Genomic DNA, 15,872 nt, shown 5'->3' on the forward strand with positions numbered 1-15,872 from the left:
GTTCCAAGCATGGAAACTGAGGGCTGATTCCAAACAGATGGGGAAGTGCAGACTACACTGCCAGCAGTGCCCAATGTGGAATCCAGGGAACAAAATTAGGGGCTAAGGTTTCCCACTCAAAAATATACTGGCAATAACCAAGAGATGTTACTGTGTCCTGGGAATTTCCATTTGAAAGGCTAGGGGTTTGGCCTCAGGGAGAATCCTCTACCAGCCAAACTGACCTGCCCTGTAAAGGAAAGCCAATTAGATTGCGAGCACAAACTCAATCAAAGAGAATGGAGCTCAAACCAAGAGGAGCTTACCAAAAACCTTCAGGAATGGCAAGAAAGACAGTGAACTCAAAGGAGTTGTGGGCACTACACCTGTTTCTCCTTGTCCCAAATGTTATCAGAAATTTGCTTCAGATCCCATCACTGCCACCAATATATTTATCTTTTTCTTTTTAAAAAGATAAGCATTTAATCATAAAATCATCCTGTTAGCAAGAGGAATCATAAGAGTGGATTTTAGAAAAGTGCACATACATATTTTGATACAGAACATTTCTGGAGGGATACATATGAAACTGTTAGCGGCCACCTCTGAATGCCACCAATGTATTAAAAAACAAAATTTAACTGAGTAAATGTGAAGATTTACTTTGAAGTTTGAATAAATTGGCTTTATTAAACGATTCATGAATCAGGCAGCATCTCATCTGACAGAAAAGGAGATACTCCAACGGGTTACACAACATGGAAGGCTTTTTGTTTTTTGGCCACGCCACATGGCATGTGGAAATCTTAGTTCCCCGACCAGGGATCGAACCCATGCCCCGTGCATTGGAAGAGCAGAGTCTTAGCCCCTGGACCACCAGGGAAGTCCCAGAAGGCTTTCAAAGTAAAGAGGGTGGGACAAGGAAAGAAAGTCATCATCAAGGGAAAAAATGAAAGTTCACTGGAGGAAAGTGAAACTTCAGGTGACAATGGCTTCTCATTGGCTAAACTGCGGAATTCTCTATTAGCTATTTCTATTTTCTATTTCTTGTTGCTGGCCAGGAAGGAAGTCTTGCCTCCTCCAGCTGGGGTAGTAAAGTGGTTGCACTTCCTGTTTGGGGTCAGTGAATGACCTCTTCCTCTTGGGGTCATGAATGATGAGTGACACGGCATGAGAGCTCCCTCTACGGGCCTTCCAGACTCCAATTCTAGTTGAGGTTTCCTTTTGTTAACATTCACAGCATGTTTTATTGGCAGGAGGATTCCCAATGAGGGAGAAAAGGCCACAAGACTCACCATAAAGAAGGCTCAGAAATTCCTGGGTGGGTCCAAGGAAGGCACAAGGTGGCTGTGGGGTCAGCTGGTGGCCACAATGATCACATGGTTCCATCTGATGGGTCTGCAGCTCGATGTGGAATAGTGAATAAAAGGGTCAGTTCATCCTATCAGAGAAACATGAAACTGAGATAAGCTTCCCACTGCTAGAAGCATCATGAGCCTTCAGAAAAGAACAGAGAACATGGCTAAAGGGTTTGGGAACATCAGAGCCATATCTCCTCAGAGTGGGACTCCCCAGGCTCTCCAGGTCTCAGTCCCCAACTCTCCCTCAGGGACAAAGCCTCCCCACCCCTGTCCTTGTCAGCTCACTGATCCCTAGAGGTCCTGCCTACCCCTGAGGACTTAGATTTCCATGGAGACAGGTTGGTTGAGACCTAGTGATACAGTTGACCAGCCTGATACGCAACAGTTCCCACCACCCTGGGGCAGTTGGGCTCAGGGACACGTGGCTCTGGACCCCATGTGGAGGGTGTCCTTGCACGTCAGCTGTGCCCCAGAAGAGCCAGTAACGCCTGTAGCTGTCCAACTGATTCTCAGGGTATTTTCCTGGGAGAGCCCTTGGTCATCTGACCTCCTATCCAGGAAGCCCCGTGACTTTCTGACTGCTGCCTGTCACGCCAACAACACACCTGTGAAGGTTCTGCTCTGCATGGCCATCTGTCCACCAGGCCCCCCCTTCTAGGGACCCAGATGCTAGGACCACCCAAATGCTGAAGGAGTGTCCACCTGCCTAAGGTACAGACACCCCTGTATCCATCTGCATGATTTCTACTGGGAATCTACAACATTGATGGGGATTCTTTGGCCCTAAAGAACAGACCAACCTGATAGGAGCAATGCAATGATTCACAATTACCAGGGTCAATGCACATATACAGGGGCCCATAGCCCCAGGTGCCCCACTCACAATTCACATGGGTGTCCCATACGTATCCACCGATGCCCAAATATTCTTGCTTCATACATACATACATCCAAACACGCACATCAGTGGTCTGCTGGGAAGCGCTAAAAAACTCTCCGAGAAAGGTGGGAAAGACTTCACTTATGCTATCTACATGGTATAAATATTCCCAGCATGACCAATTTCAAGCTACCCACCTGACATCACTGAACACAGAGCTGGGAAGAGATATGCACCATTGACTATCCCAAGATAGTATGAACCAGTTCCAGCACATCCCATACCTTTTCCTATGAATTTGTGCACACAATCCACTTACACCCCAAGTAGACCCCTCAACTCCCACCACAGATATAGAACCAAAAGGATACCACATATACATATGTGTTTGTACATATACATACATATATATATATATCCTGAACACACACGTACATTTCTACCCTCACCCTGAATAAATACACAAACAGACCACCTCTTACTATCTAAATTTTTACAGACGAAACCTTACTCACCCTGAATATTCACATTCCACTCTCACAACTATATATACACGCACAACATGGGCCTGAAAACAAACACGTGCAACCAATATGCCATCCAGATGTACACACTGAGTACCTAAACACACAGGCTCACCAAGTACACAACTGTCTCACGTGCAACCCAAAAAAGACCCATATGCAGTCCCACAGCCCTAAAATACATATACTCCAGGATTCCAGCACACACACATAACCTACACCGTCTACTGGTTTCCAAACACACAAACTAAACTCTCACATCCCCCAGAATACATACCCCAGAAGCCGCAGGAACTCAAAAACACACACAGCCACAAATAACCTATACTTATCAAATACAGCTGACCCTTGAACAACTTGGGGGTTAGGGCGCCAACCCTCCATGCAGTGGTTCTGCATCCATGGATCGTGTAGTAGTCCTGTAGTATTTACTGGGAAAAAAATCCACTATAAGTGGACCCGTGTGGTTCAAACGTGTGTTGTTCAAGGGTCAACGGTACATATAAGTCCACCTCACTAATACTGAGAACACACATACAAGCAACACCACTAAATTCTTCAGGCATTACATTTTGAAATAGACACATAGAGGACTCTAAGCCTCCTGCTATACTCACAAATCACAAATACACACACCCACAAACTACTCATGAGTGTACACCCCAAATGCTCAGACACACTCAAAACCTCTGCAGTCTTACTATTATACATACACAATTCTCACACACGTATGGACACACACATGCAAATATTCCCAAGCCCTGAACATACAGATCCCCTCCCAAACACTATACATTATGCTACCTCTCCAGAATACAAGCTCCCCACCACTACCCCAACATATAAACTGTGTATGTGTGTGTGGGTGTTTATATATATATATATTTCTACCCTCACCCCGAATATATAGACAGACCACCTCTTACTCCTACCAAACACATGTATAAACACCCTAGCATTCTCCAAAGATATACACTTTGAATACTCCTAACAACTCCATACCTTATGAACAAACTTTGATAATGCATGAACCTGATGATGGACACACACACAGATTAGAATACACAAGTAAGATACATGGAAGTGTCTCCAGCAAACCATTTATGAAACAACTTCCATATATCAAATTATCCCTAGCTATTAGGAGCCAGCTCACACATATGCAAGTACTCACAAATACCCGTATCACATATTTCTAATACATAGAAATGCAATTGTCCAACTTCCCTGTAGAAACATAGAACCCCACCTCTTTATCGGATACACATATACTCACTTCCCAAAATACATAAGCTTAAGAGGCTCCTACTGAAAATTACAAATGCACAGCCTCAGCAAATATTCCTCCAAGTGGCCATGCCCCTTGAATACACACACAAACTCATTTAACACATAACTCTCCACAAGTCCCAAATAGAACCACAATTACCCAGTACACTACAAATGTGCAATAATATCACCCTATATGCCCTTTGTTCCAAATACACATACAGTACCACACTACCGGCATATACATAACCCCACATTCCCAGCCTCTCACACAGAACTAACTCTGCCATCTTGCAGAATACAGAATCATACAAACACAACATACCTACATATACAACATCCACCAGTCCCATAAAATAGCCACAGACTTGCCCTCTACACATCCAAATATACATAGACAGCTCCTGAAAATGCACACACCCAAACACCCCATAACCATACAACATGCCCTGAATACACAAATGATCATCCTACATTCCCCAAATATACAAAATAAACAGACTGGACACCCAAAGTAATATACACCACTACTTTTCCTGACATTGCCCTTATGCATATGCAGATAATCCTTCCAAATCCACCATTAGACACACATAAATCCCCAAATTCATGGGTGAAAAAAACACATGTAAACATATTCCCCAAACACCTAATTACAAACACCTAACCACCAACTCCTTGAGTATGCCTGCGTCACATCTCAACACCCTCCAAGTACAACACTCACTCTTACACGCTCTCACAAAAACACAGGCACGACCTCCCTTCAGACACAAACATCCACAGACAAAACCAACCCACACATTTGACTACATATCAGATTCCCACCAACCAATTAAATATGTACAGACCCCATCTATGCTTGCAAATCAATCATGATGTGACATCAGACTACAAATACATGTTTATTACCACATTCAGCAAAGTTGCTCCCATCACTGACAAAAGAATGCAGTTTGGACATAAGTGGTGATTGATGTTTTTATGATAAGAAGGAAGACACTAGTGAAACCATGAGTGTGTTCCTTCGCTCTTCACTCATTTTCCAATCACCTGAGCTACACCTTTGGAACCAGATGAGGGTTTTCAACTCGCAAGAACGTCCCTCTAGGTTTTGTACTCTTCAGAACGCGCAGCCTAGAACGGCACCTGTTTAATAGCTCACACACACTATTTCCCCCCCACTGTAGGCCTCGCAATCACTGAACCCTTCATGCAGCCGGCTCTCCAGTGGGGCCAATAACCCTGGGGTAAACCTCTCAAGGGAATCGAGCTCTATGGGGGCGTGAATCCACATTGTGGGGAGTCTCCTTACACGGACAAGGGCACAAATAACCCACAGGGTGAACACCAGCGCAGAGCAGTGACATCTGAGGGGTGAAAAGTCCCCATACCCCTTACCTCAGGGTTCCTGGAATTGACTCTCGAGGCCGCCATGACAGGCCCCGACCCCGCCGGACGGCCCTTGGGGCCCCACCCTCCGCGCTCGCGCATGCGCTCCTGTCTTCCGGAGCCGACTGCCCCAACAGACTTCAGGAGCAGTTGGAGGATGGCGGTCCGCGTGCCCGAGAGCCCCGCCCTAGTGAGCGTGCGCAGGCGTGCAGGCGCGGGGCGCGCGGGGACCTGCTCTGGCAGCTCTCTGCCAGAAAGGAGCGAGGTGGAGTGTCGGGCACGCTGTGGAGTGTCTCTGGCGACGCTCCTCGCCGGGAACTTTCCTGATGGTCTCTTCTTAAAACCAGCTCTTGTGAGATGTGCACTCGTGAGTTTTCTATTGCACACGTGAAACCCATACACTTAGCTACAAAGAGTTCTGGAGAGCTCTGCTCTAAGCACAGTAGCCTCCAATTGGGGCAAGTGCTTTCATGCCCTTTGGACTGCAGTTCCTTGGTTCTTGTTTATGCCTTTCAAAAAACAGTGGGTCCTTTTTCCTAGCAAGCCTGAAGTTTCCGTTAAACAATTCTAGCAAAGAATTCAGACCTGGGAAACACTCTTAAGATACTGTCTCCTGACTCCGTTCCTAGAGTTTTTCCAAACGCATTTACTCTACTAGAATATTTTTTCTCAGTGTATTTAATACATGGAGGTTTTTCAATAAATGTTGATTCACAGGTGTTTCCTTTGTACGGTTTTTTTTTTTTTTTAATAACTTTGAGAGAGAGTGGACAATCTGGGCCAATTTCAACACAGCAGGTAGTATGGGAACAATTTTACTTTCCCTCCCTCCTTTTTTGTAATATCTTGCAGACTTTCAGTTGGCATTAAAAACAACAACAACAACAAAAATAGTAGCGGGATCAACTTACTGCCCTAACTTTGTAATACTTCCCAAAGAAACTTCAATCATCAGATCCTCTTTCTGGTCAATTTCAAGATTAGAGCATTTCTCACTCAACAGGATGCCTCTGAAGACCCCTCACGTCTAACAGCACTAAGCGCCTCCAAGTGCACAGACTTGAAAACTCCACCAGACACAAACATGGTATCTCTTCATTTCTTTAATGTTTCGTGATTGAGTGGAAGATGAACTGTCTTCTGAGGCTTGTGATGCATGTCCAGAGTTGTTTTTTCTCAGTAGTCAATGCCTGCCGGCAGCCTCTGTGCAGGAATAGTCAGAGATCATGATCCAAAGGACTTTTAGATACTCCCTTCTGTGACTGCTCTTCCCAAATTACATTTGGGCTAATTTGATGATCTCTGTCTCTGGGGTGTGGGATTTTGAAGTATTACAAAAGTGATTGCAGAATTGGGACTGGCTAATTTTTGCACAGTGCAATTTTTGTATCAGTGGCCTTGAGAAGAGTCCTTCAAATCCTGTATCAGAATTATGAGTGAGATTCTTGTAAATAATTGGTTGAATGACTGAACAAAGGGAGGAAGCAACAAGGAAGCCTGCCTTTCTCGAGTGCCTGGGTACAATATTTTGCCTCACCATCCCTCTAGTATGAAGTTATTGGGTGAAAATCATATGCGTTTTCCTTCATTGTAAAAGCTCCAGTACTGAGCGATATTCCCAAACTGTTTATTTTTTTCAGCCCCCGACAGCAGTTTCTTTAGATGTAAAGTTCACCATGATGTTGCTTGAAATATTCTCACCTTATCTTCTCATCTTCTTCGGAGTCAGTTTTTCCTGACAAGGGGCAAGGAACTTCTTAAGCACCAACAGGAGTCTTTTTCACACTGTGGAACAGTCCTTCTAAACCTCTGTTTCCTTCCCCAACACCCCACAATCAGTTGGAGTTCTACTGCAGCTACAGCAGTGAGAGAATCTCGTCTCCCAAGTGATTTGGTTGCCATCCTCTGAGGTTTTCAGCCTTCATCTCCCTTGACAAGTTTCCTAACAGTCCTCTCTTCTCACAACACAAAACACGAATACTCTTTCATATCATTTTGATAGTGGTAAACTGACTGACATGGATTCTCAATATGAAAATCATAATCAAACAAGTTTTGTAAAAGGAATGCTACCATGATTCCCATGCAGATGGGGCCATATGCAATGATGAGCCTAGATTGTAAAGAGCAAGTGTATGTAATGCAGACAGGAAATGAACAAACTTGTAAGCAGGGCTTGCAGGCTAGGATTTCGATGGAAGTGGGCTTGTCTGGGGATTGGACACTGGTGGATAAACTCTTGGCACTGTGTCAAGGTGCACATTCATCTCATGGGTAGTGGACTTTTAACACCTAGAAAAACCAGGGCTCTAGGATGTTTAGTCCCTTTAACATAAGGAAAGAGAAGAAGATTTTCTGCCTTCTTGTTCCTTACTTCTGTCCTTACCGCTACTAAGCCAAGATGTTCAGTGCTATATGATGACTCTTCCAAATCCATTTCATCCAAAGAGCCTGCAGATTTTGTGGATGTTTACAGTTGTGTTTTCTGTTGGAGCCAAGGTGCACACTTGAGTCTCGTCACTCCAAGTTCTCTTTGTCATAAGGATGAGTAACTGAGAATAGCTTAGTATGTTCTGAATTTTTGGTAGTGTTGCCAGATAAAATACAGATTTCGAGTTAAATGTAAATTTCAGATGAACAGGGAAATAATTTGCAGTAAAACTATGTCCAAAATGTTGCATGGGACAAAGTTGTACTAAAAATGAATTCATTGTTTATGTGAAATTCAAAAGTCAAATTCAGTTAGGCATTTGTTACTTTTCTTTACTAGATCGAGCCACCCTATTCTTTCAGGTGCTTTGAATTTTAAGAGACTAGAAATTCTTGTTCTGGGAATCTAGTGCAGAAACAGAGGAGCCACGATACCCGTACAAAGACAATCATTGGAAATATCCTCAGATATATTGGAACATATATGAATTTTCAACTAGAAAAAAAATGAAGGCATTTTAAAAACTGAAAACAGATTGCCTTCGCTTTTAGTTGCATGACGTATCTCTGGGAAGATTTTAGTGAAAGAGATAACACTGGTTTCCTCCGGGAAAGAGGATTGGGTTGACAGGGGAAAGAGGTGGGAGGAGGACTCGCCACTGCATATTCCATTTTGCACAATTTAATTTTGAACCATGAGAAGGTGTGGCTCGCTTAAAATATTATACTAAAATCATTTAAAAGGTACAAAACTAAATCTTTTACAACCATGGAATACTATGAGAAAGACATTTAGTGAATTCTGGTCTTGGACATGGGGGCTGCATGATGGTTTTTTCATGGACGGGGGCTTTCCAGCACAAAGGAACATTAGTAAGGCTGGTCCTGCTGGATGTTGGTTGGAGCACAAGGACCACTCCCTTAGGAGTGATGTACATACAGCAGTCAAAGACACTGGATCTGCTGAGACAATCCTAATTTCAAATACTCAGTTCCATGTGGCCATAAATACCCAAGTGTTTATCAGACTAACAGTTCTGAATTTTGTTCAGGAAGTCTAGTCTCTGTTGAAGTAAGTCAAGAGCCAGGTAGGAAGCAGAGTGTGTTGAGGGACACAAAACTAGGTTGATGGAAAAAGAAGTGAAAGGAAGGGACCGTCAAGTCCAACCTCGGTGCCGTGAATCAAGAAAACAGTCTATAAACTGCATAAAGAGGCCCACGCCAATTGTGTTGCCACTGTGTGAGGTGGAAGGAACTTCCGGTTCTTGCCTACCTGCCAGAGCCCTCGTGGAATGTCTCCCCACCCCCACCCTACCCAGACCCACGTGCCCTCTGCCCCTCCCCCACTGCAGAACGTTTCAGCCACATTCTACTTTTATGATTCAAACCTGGCCCTCCTTCACTTGGATCCTGAGCGTCTGCTGAAGCAGGTCACTCTCTGGGTCCTGGTCTTGACTTTTCTCATGGAGGCTACCAGGCAGCAGTAGTCCGTGCCCAAGCCTGCAGGATGGCTTCAGAAGGAGGTAAGCCTATAGGCTGGGGGTGTGTTCTCAGAGACCCTGCCATCCCTCCCATCCTTCGGGTTCACACGTGACACTTCACTGTGGGCACACAGTTGGACTGAAGTAGAGGGAGAAGAGAGCCCTGGACACACAAGGACATTTCACCTGGGAGACTGGGGAGCCTGAAGAAACCTGAGACTGCACTGGGGAGGAGGGGTCATTGGAGGTGGATCAAGAGGAATCGCCCTGGCTATGGAGAAAGGATGGCAGCAGGCAGGTTGATTCTTTCTAGAAGGGAGACCAGCCACTTTGAAACGTGTGTGTAAGGATGTGTGTGATGTCCTGGTGGTGACACAGGGAGGGTCATGAGGAAAGCCTAGACCTGTCTTGTGTTCCTGAGGCGCCTGAAGCTTGCCTCACCGTATCTTTCTAAGGGATTTGAACAGGAGCATACTGTGTCTCAGGGGGCCGTGGGGAGAGATGGTCTTGGTGAGAAAACTATTCAGTGGGGCTGTGTGTGGCCACGCCTGCAGTGAAGTGTCCTCTCCGAGAGCTAGGCCGGAGGTTACTCGAACTGCCGCAGCCCACACCTCGTCCACTCCTCCCAGCCCAGAGCTCACTTCTCAGTTCAGGCAACTGTTGCTTTGGATTCCACAGGGGATGGGCAACCGTGTAACTTCAGCCAAGAGAGGGCTCAGGTTCCTGAGTTGCTCTGAATTGTTCTTCCTTTTGTGGAATCGCAGTACTTCAGACCTACTTCATCTCGTCCAGTATCTCATGGTGGACCCTCAGGCTGCCTTGAGAGGAAGAGTTTGTTCATATTTCCTGTCACTCCTTCATGGACAGGGGACAGATGTGGAGTGGGGTTGTTTCGGGTGGAATGTCTGTGAAGGCTGCTTCCTCTTTTAAAGGGGGAAGGAGTGTAGCCCAGGGGCAGGAAGACGATCTTCTGTGTTATTATTAAACGTCCTATGACACCTGTTCCGGTTAATTAGGTGCACCGTGGTGTGTACCTTGTTCTCCTGAACAGGGATGTGATCCAGACAACTTGATCGCCATGGCAACTGGCTTATGCCTGCTTCTCAGATTGTCTTTCCGTTATTGGGAGCTGGAGGGGGAAGGACCACAGGCGGTCTGTACTCCCATGACCAATGTAACATGACAATTCCCTGGCCCTTGTTTAATCCTCTGCAGCCATCACTGGCTGTGAAATGACAGAATCTAAGGGACACGTGCCTACTTCTCACACACCACTCCCCCCACCCCCGCCTCCTAGGAACAGAACTCCTGAGTGATGACAGTGACTCTGGGCACTGGGGAGGGGGTGGCAGGACCTGGCCCATGTTACGTGTCTGCTGTGGGTTGTTCTGAGATGCAGGTGCATTCTGGGCCAGTGTTCTGGGTTTGTATCGGGATTCCATTAGAGAGATATTTTCCAGCATTTTGTTTTGTTTTGTGAGGCTAGGAAAGAAAGAGGGGATTTCTACTGAGCATCAGGAAAAGGAGGACTGAGGAGGAGGTGGGGCCCTAATATTTTACACAATACCTGTCCACAAAGGGCCTTTGGGTGCCTAGAACTTACTTTGGAGAAGGTCCCTACCTGCTAGTACGCCGGCTGAGGGGCATTTCTCACAGAGCGGATGTCCACACAGTTCCAGGTCTTGGGAGACAGCCTGTGAGGCTTAGGTGCCAGGGGGTGCCTTAGGGAGGCTCTCCAAGTCAGTGCTTGCTGAGGCGATTTCTTCTCGGCAGACAGGGGTCAGGGACCTTGGTGGATGGGCGCGGGGTCAGCAGTGGAATAATTCTCAACTGGAGGTCAGGGCATGAAAATCACTGGAAGACATTTGCACGCTGCACAGTTTCCCTTGTCCAAGTGTCCCTCCCCTGTGGAGATTTACACTCTGATGCCACAGAAAGCCTCAGTGCCACGTGCCCATTCTCCTCCTGCATTCACTCCTTTCCTTTGCCTCCACAGCATCTGCAGTGCTGGGAACGGATATGACCATGAGCCCCGGGGCCTCCTTGTCTACTTTCACGGCAGTGCCCTTCCCTCCACCCATTCCTGGCGCCCAGCACCGGCCACCCTGGCAGCAGCACCTGCCACGTCCCATCACGCCAGCATTCCCTCCTGGCAGCAGCCTGCTGTTGCCAGCTTTCCCCAGGACGCCTTTGGTGGCTAATGGTGGCCGTGGCCCCAGTGCCCCTGGGGCTTGCAACCTCACTGTTCAAGTCAGGTCACAAGGGAGGACAGTGGAGGTCCCCCAGACTCAGACCTTTGTCGTTACTCAGGCCCCCCTCAACTGGAGCGCGGCAGGGGCCCTCAGCAGGAGTGCTTCATGTCCTGCACCCGTATTCGTAGCAACCCCTGTGATGGGGAGCGTGGTGACTGCTTCAGCTGTTGGAGTTAGTCAGGCTGGCAAGGGAGGCCGGACCCCAGGCTTTCCTCCTCAAGCTCCACCACCAGCTGCCCAGCTGGCCCCTCTCATTCGCCCAGTGAACTCTGGGCCATGGCCACATGGCACTTCCAGGGAGGGCCGCCTGGCCACCAACCAGTCCAACACCTCGCAGGATGGCTCCTCTAACCCCCAGAGAGAGTACAGTAACTTCCTACGTTGGCAGCACGTCAAGCCCCTGGCCCGGAGACACTTTTGCCTGAGTCCTGATGCAGAAGCTTTTTCCTGCTTTCTCATGTGAGTGAACGCTCAGGGGGTCCTGAGCTTATGGGAGCTTTTAGATAAAGAGGAACTGGGGATGGACTCGCACGTTAGGTTTCTAGGGATACTGGAAGGAAGGTGTGAGGGCGATGTCCATGCTATGAGAAGGCACACTGTCGGTCACATGGGTGGGCCTGCCAGTCCGTGACATCAGGACTGACATGTGCCCTATCTCAACTGGCCCCACCACCCTGTGAGTCTGGCCAGCTTGCTCTTCCATGATTCTCATGGTAATATGGACTGAAGACTTGCAGTCAGAGAGGGTCGTGGTGTAAGGTGAGGAGCCGAGGAGCGGATGCCGCACTCTCCTGTGGTGCCGTGTCCTTCATACAGGACTTGAGCGTACATGGCCAGGGGAGGTCACTTCAGAGGAGGGGGAGGAGCGCGGGGCCCAGGAGAGCGCTTTATGCATGCCTCCACTTCGTTGTGGAGAATTCCACTAGGAACAGGGTGATGGTAGAGCTCTCCTAAGGGCGTGGGCTCTCTCCCACTAGAGTTGTGAGCCTGGCAGGCATTTCCATCCTAAACTTCCGGTCCCTCGTAAAAAGGGGACAATTACACTTCACTCAGAGGACTGTGCAGAAGACGCCTTGGACTAATCTATGAAGTGTGAGCAGATTGCTTGGCACTTGCCATGCCTCATTGATGATAGTGATTTTTATTATGAAAATGCAGCCTTGAGGAGGAAAAGAGCTCCCCAAGGCACAATGTGCCAGCTCTAGCCTGGGAGTGGATGGCCATCCTTGAGTGAGTGTGAGGCGGTGACAGCAGTGGCCGGGAAGGCTTGTCTTTGCCCTCCCAGACGCCCGCCTCTCACCCTCCTGTTGCTCAGTCATTCTGGGTTGAGTGATGTGTGGTCCACATGGGCGGGTGGGGTCAGGCAGGTGGGGGCTGGGCTGGGCCCGGAGACTGACCCCGAGGGCTTACAGCCCAGTGCTTCGATCCGTGGCCCGCCTGAATCCCACCATGCTGCTGGAGGAGGGACTGTGGAGGGCCGTGCAGGAATGGCGGCGCCTGAGCAACCTTGACCTGAAGATCTACTACGAGACGGCGCAAAAGTGAGTCAGCCTCCTGGGCCCAGGGGCTGCGTGGAGGGTGAGGCGAGTGGGTGAGGGCAGGGTCTGGCCGTGGGGGTGCGCATCAGAGAGGACAGAGGAGAAGGGCTGTCACCCAGCACAGGGTCCCCGCAGCCCAGGGGCCCTACTGTCCCCCAGAAACCCCTCCCTCACCTTGAGAGATTGAGACTTCTGTCCTTCCTCCACCAGGAGCTCTGCCCTCCCCTGATTTTGACCTACCCTTACCTTGACATGAAGGTCTCAGGACGGGGCAGGGTGAAGCTGTGAGTCCAGTAGGGGTCCCACTCCGGCCATATGGGCTGGGCCGGGGAAAGAGCTCCACCCGCCAGCCTGCTGCTTCCTTAGTGGTGGGTGGCTGGCGGCCACTAACATAGATTTGGGACCACCTCTCCTCATGAAGAGTGCCCTGAGTGGGTACCCTGGCATCCCTGAAGAGGCTGGGGAAGCCAGCTGTCGTCGGCCCAAGGGTCTCCGGCCCTTCCAGTGTTTGCTCCATGGTAATCCCCTTGGTTTAAGAAACAAAACCAAACAAACGAGCGCCTCTCAGAGGAAGGGAAGGCCTCTCCTCTAAGCTCAGCATCCACATCGTCCAGCCTCTCCTGGGCCCTGTCTCCAGGTCTATGTTGCAGGACTCTCAGTCCTAGCCCAGGGTCCTGGATTCGGGCAAGGACCCCTGTGGGGAGCACATGCCTGTTCCAGCCTCTGGCTGGCAGCCCTGCATGTGGTCCTGGATGGGGACGGGGGCATGAGGAGGGTGCCCCCTGGGTCAGCCATGTGTCCCGTTGACCTGGTTCAATTCAGCGACCTGGGTCTATGCTGTTGAATGCCCTGCAGTGCTGGTGAGGCAGGAAGGGTCCCAGATCTTGTTATCACTTCCAGGAGCAGCTCTCTCCTGTGGACAGCACTTCACAGGGCCTTGACGGCCCCAAGGCACATCCCCTCCCAGTGCCTCATTCTTGGCTGCCTTTGTTGGGCTCCAGAACCCAGGCGTTTTTCTCAGGGTGGCCTGTGCCTCCGTCACCCCCCAGGTTCATGGAATTTGCAGCCGAGGAGGAGATGCATATTCAGAATTTGCAGTGGATGCAGTGCGCGCAGGACCCACCGAAGCTGGATCCTCGGGGCCCCCCAGCCCCGAAAGTGGGCCTTCAGCCAGGCACCCAGGTTCCCACTGGAGCTGAAGGCACAGGTAACAGGGGCCTAGGGTTGGCCACCGTCCCCATGTGGATCCTTTTCTTTCAAGACAGGGGCATTGGTCTTTCAACCAAAACAGCCACCGAGGCGGGGGGTGGGGGTGGGGGTCTCAGCTGCCCTTTGTCACTACGGGCTATTGACTTGGTCAGTTTTGTAACTCCTCTCACACCTCCCTTTCAAAGGACCCCACACTAAGTCTGCCTAAGAAGTGGGCTTGATGGGGAGACCCCTAGAAAATTGGAGGTTCCCCACTTCCTTACTTGTGACTCTCTTAGATGACCCCCTAACCTCCCCTCTCCAACTGTGCATGAGGCTTCAGATGGTCCTGACCCCTCCCACACCCACATCAACGTCCCCCAAACAATGCCCTCACCAACGTGCGCTCGGTGGTCAGGAGGTGGACCGGGAGTCCCTCACCTTCCTTCCCTTCCTCCTGCTCTGCCTCAGCCTGTGCTCCCAGGATGTCCGGCCCCAGGGCCCAGCCCTCGCACCCGAAGCCCCACAGATCCCAGCGGAACCCGGAGCCCAAGGCGCCCAAGGAGATTCCCCCTGAGGCTGTGAGGGAGGATGTGGACAGGATGGAGGCGCTGGTGGGGTCCGTCCACTCAGCCCCAGGCAACTCAGATGCAGAATGTGGAAAGGCCGGAAATGAGCTGAAGCAGGAAGAGGACGACACCTACTTGGACCCGTGTCTCTTGAGCTACACTGACGAGCTGCGTTCCCGGGAACACTCTGTCACCAAGGTAGGCTGGGCCTGGAGCCTGGGGTCTACAAGATGCCAGGGCATGGAACTCTCAGCACCCAAGATCTGGGTTCTGCTCAGGCCGATGGGACTTAAGCTCAGCTCCTTGTTCCTGAGCCTGGTGTTAGGGGAGGTTTACGCAGATGTATGTGTGTATATGTTTGTGTCTGTGTGTATGCCTTTGTGTGTCTGTGTATGTGCATCTGTATATGTGCTCCTTTCTGGGTGACTGTGTATGTGCATGTGTGTGTGTGTGTGTGTGTGCTGACCATCCCCGCCTTGTGGAGGAGAGTGGGGGTGGGTCTCTGCTTTTCACTTTCCCTCCTGGTCTTCTTGTGTCACAGGCCACTCCTGGCCAAGGATGCTCACAGCCTCTTCTTTCTGTCCGAGGTGGAGGCAGTCATTCACCCTCGATTCCCGGCAGAATTGTTTTCCCCAGACCCACAGCTGGATGTCTCGGCCCTTGCTGAGGAGCTGAAGCAGGAGGAAGGACTCACCCCTGAAGAAGTGAGCCAGGGGAGGGAGAGGGACACTTAGGGAGCCAGGGGACTCCAGGGGAGGGGGGACCCCAGGTGATCCAGGGGACAGGGGAAACCAGGTGGCCCAGGGGAGCCAGAGGAGGGAGGGATCGCAGGTAGAACAGGGGAGACAAGGGACACCCAGGAAGACCAGGGCACAGAGGGACCCCAGTGAGCAGGGGAGAGGTAGGGCCCCAGAGCAGGAGGCCCACATGGCTCTGTCCATCCCTTCCCTGCCTCGGAGGCCTGGCATGGGGAAGGGCCCTCTCTGGGGTGGGTGCAGCGCAGGGTGAT

At 49.8% G+C, this 15,872-nt stretch overlaps 1 protein-coding gene and 1 long non-coding RNA gene across 23 annotated transcripts in view; one reads left to right on the forward strand and one right to left on the reverse strand.

Moving 5' to 3' along the window:
* LOC309661881 overlaps positions 1–5,486 on the reverse strand; it is a 48,719-nt gene extending 43,233 nt beyond the window's left edge. For 21 of the 22 annotated variants that reach the window (XR_014264305.1, XR_014264306.1, XR_014264307.1 and 18 more), the window contains exons 1-2: positions 5,415–5,486; positions 1,275–1,420 (exon numbers count right to left, since the gene is read on the reverse strand). This is a non-coding gene — a long non-coding RNA (uncharacterized lncRNA). Of the gene's footprint in view, positions 1–1,274; positions 1,477–5,414 lie in introns of all 22 variants that reach the window. The other variant, XR_014264326.1, reaches the window with a different exon arrangement.
* Positions 1–15,872, forward strand: part of LOC309661506 (uncharacterized protein) — a gene marked incomplete at its 5' end in the record, with an annotated part of 243,732 nt that overhangs the window by 49,199 nt on the left and 178,661 nt on the right. The gene's annotated exons all lie outside the window — the stretch shown is intronic.

Source organism: Balaenoptera physalus (assembly GCF_965194825.1).
Source record: "Balaenoptera physalus genome assembly, chromosome: 5".
In the NCBI taxonomy this organism is placed as follows: domain Eukaryota; kingdom Metazoa; phylum Chordata; class Mammalia; order Artiodactyla; family Balaenopteridae; genus Balaenoptera; species Balaenoptera physalus.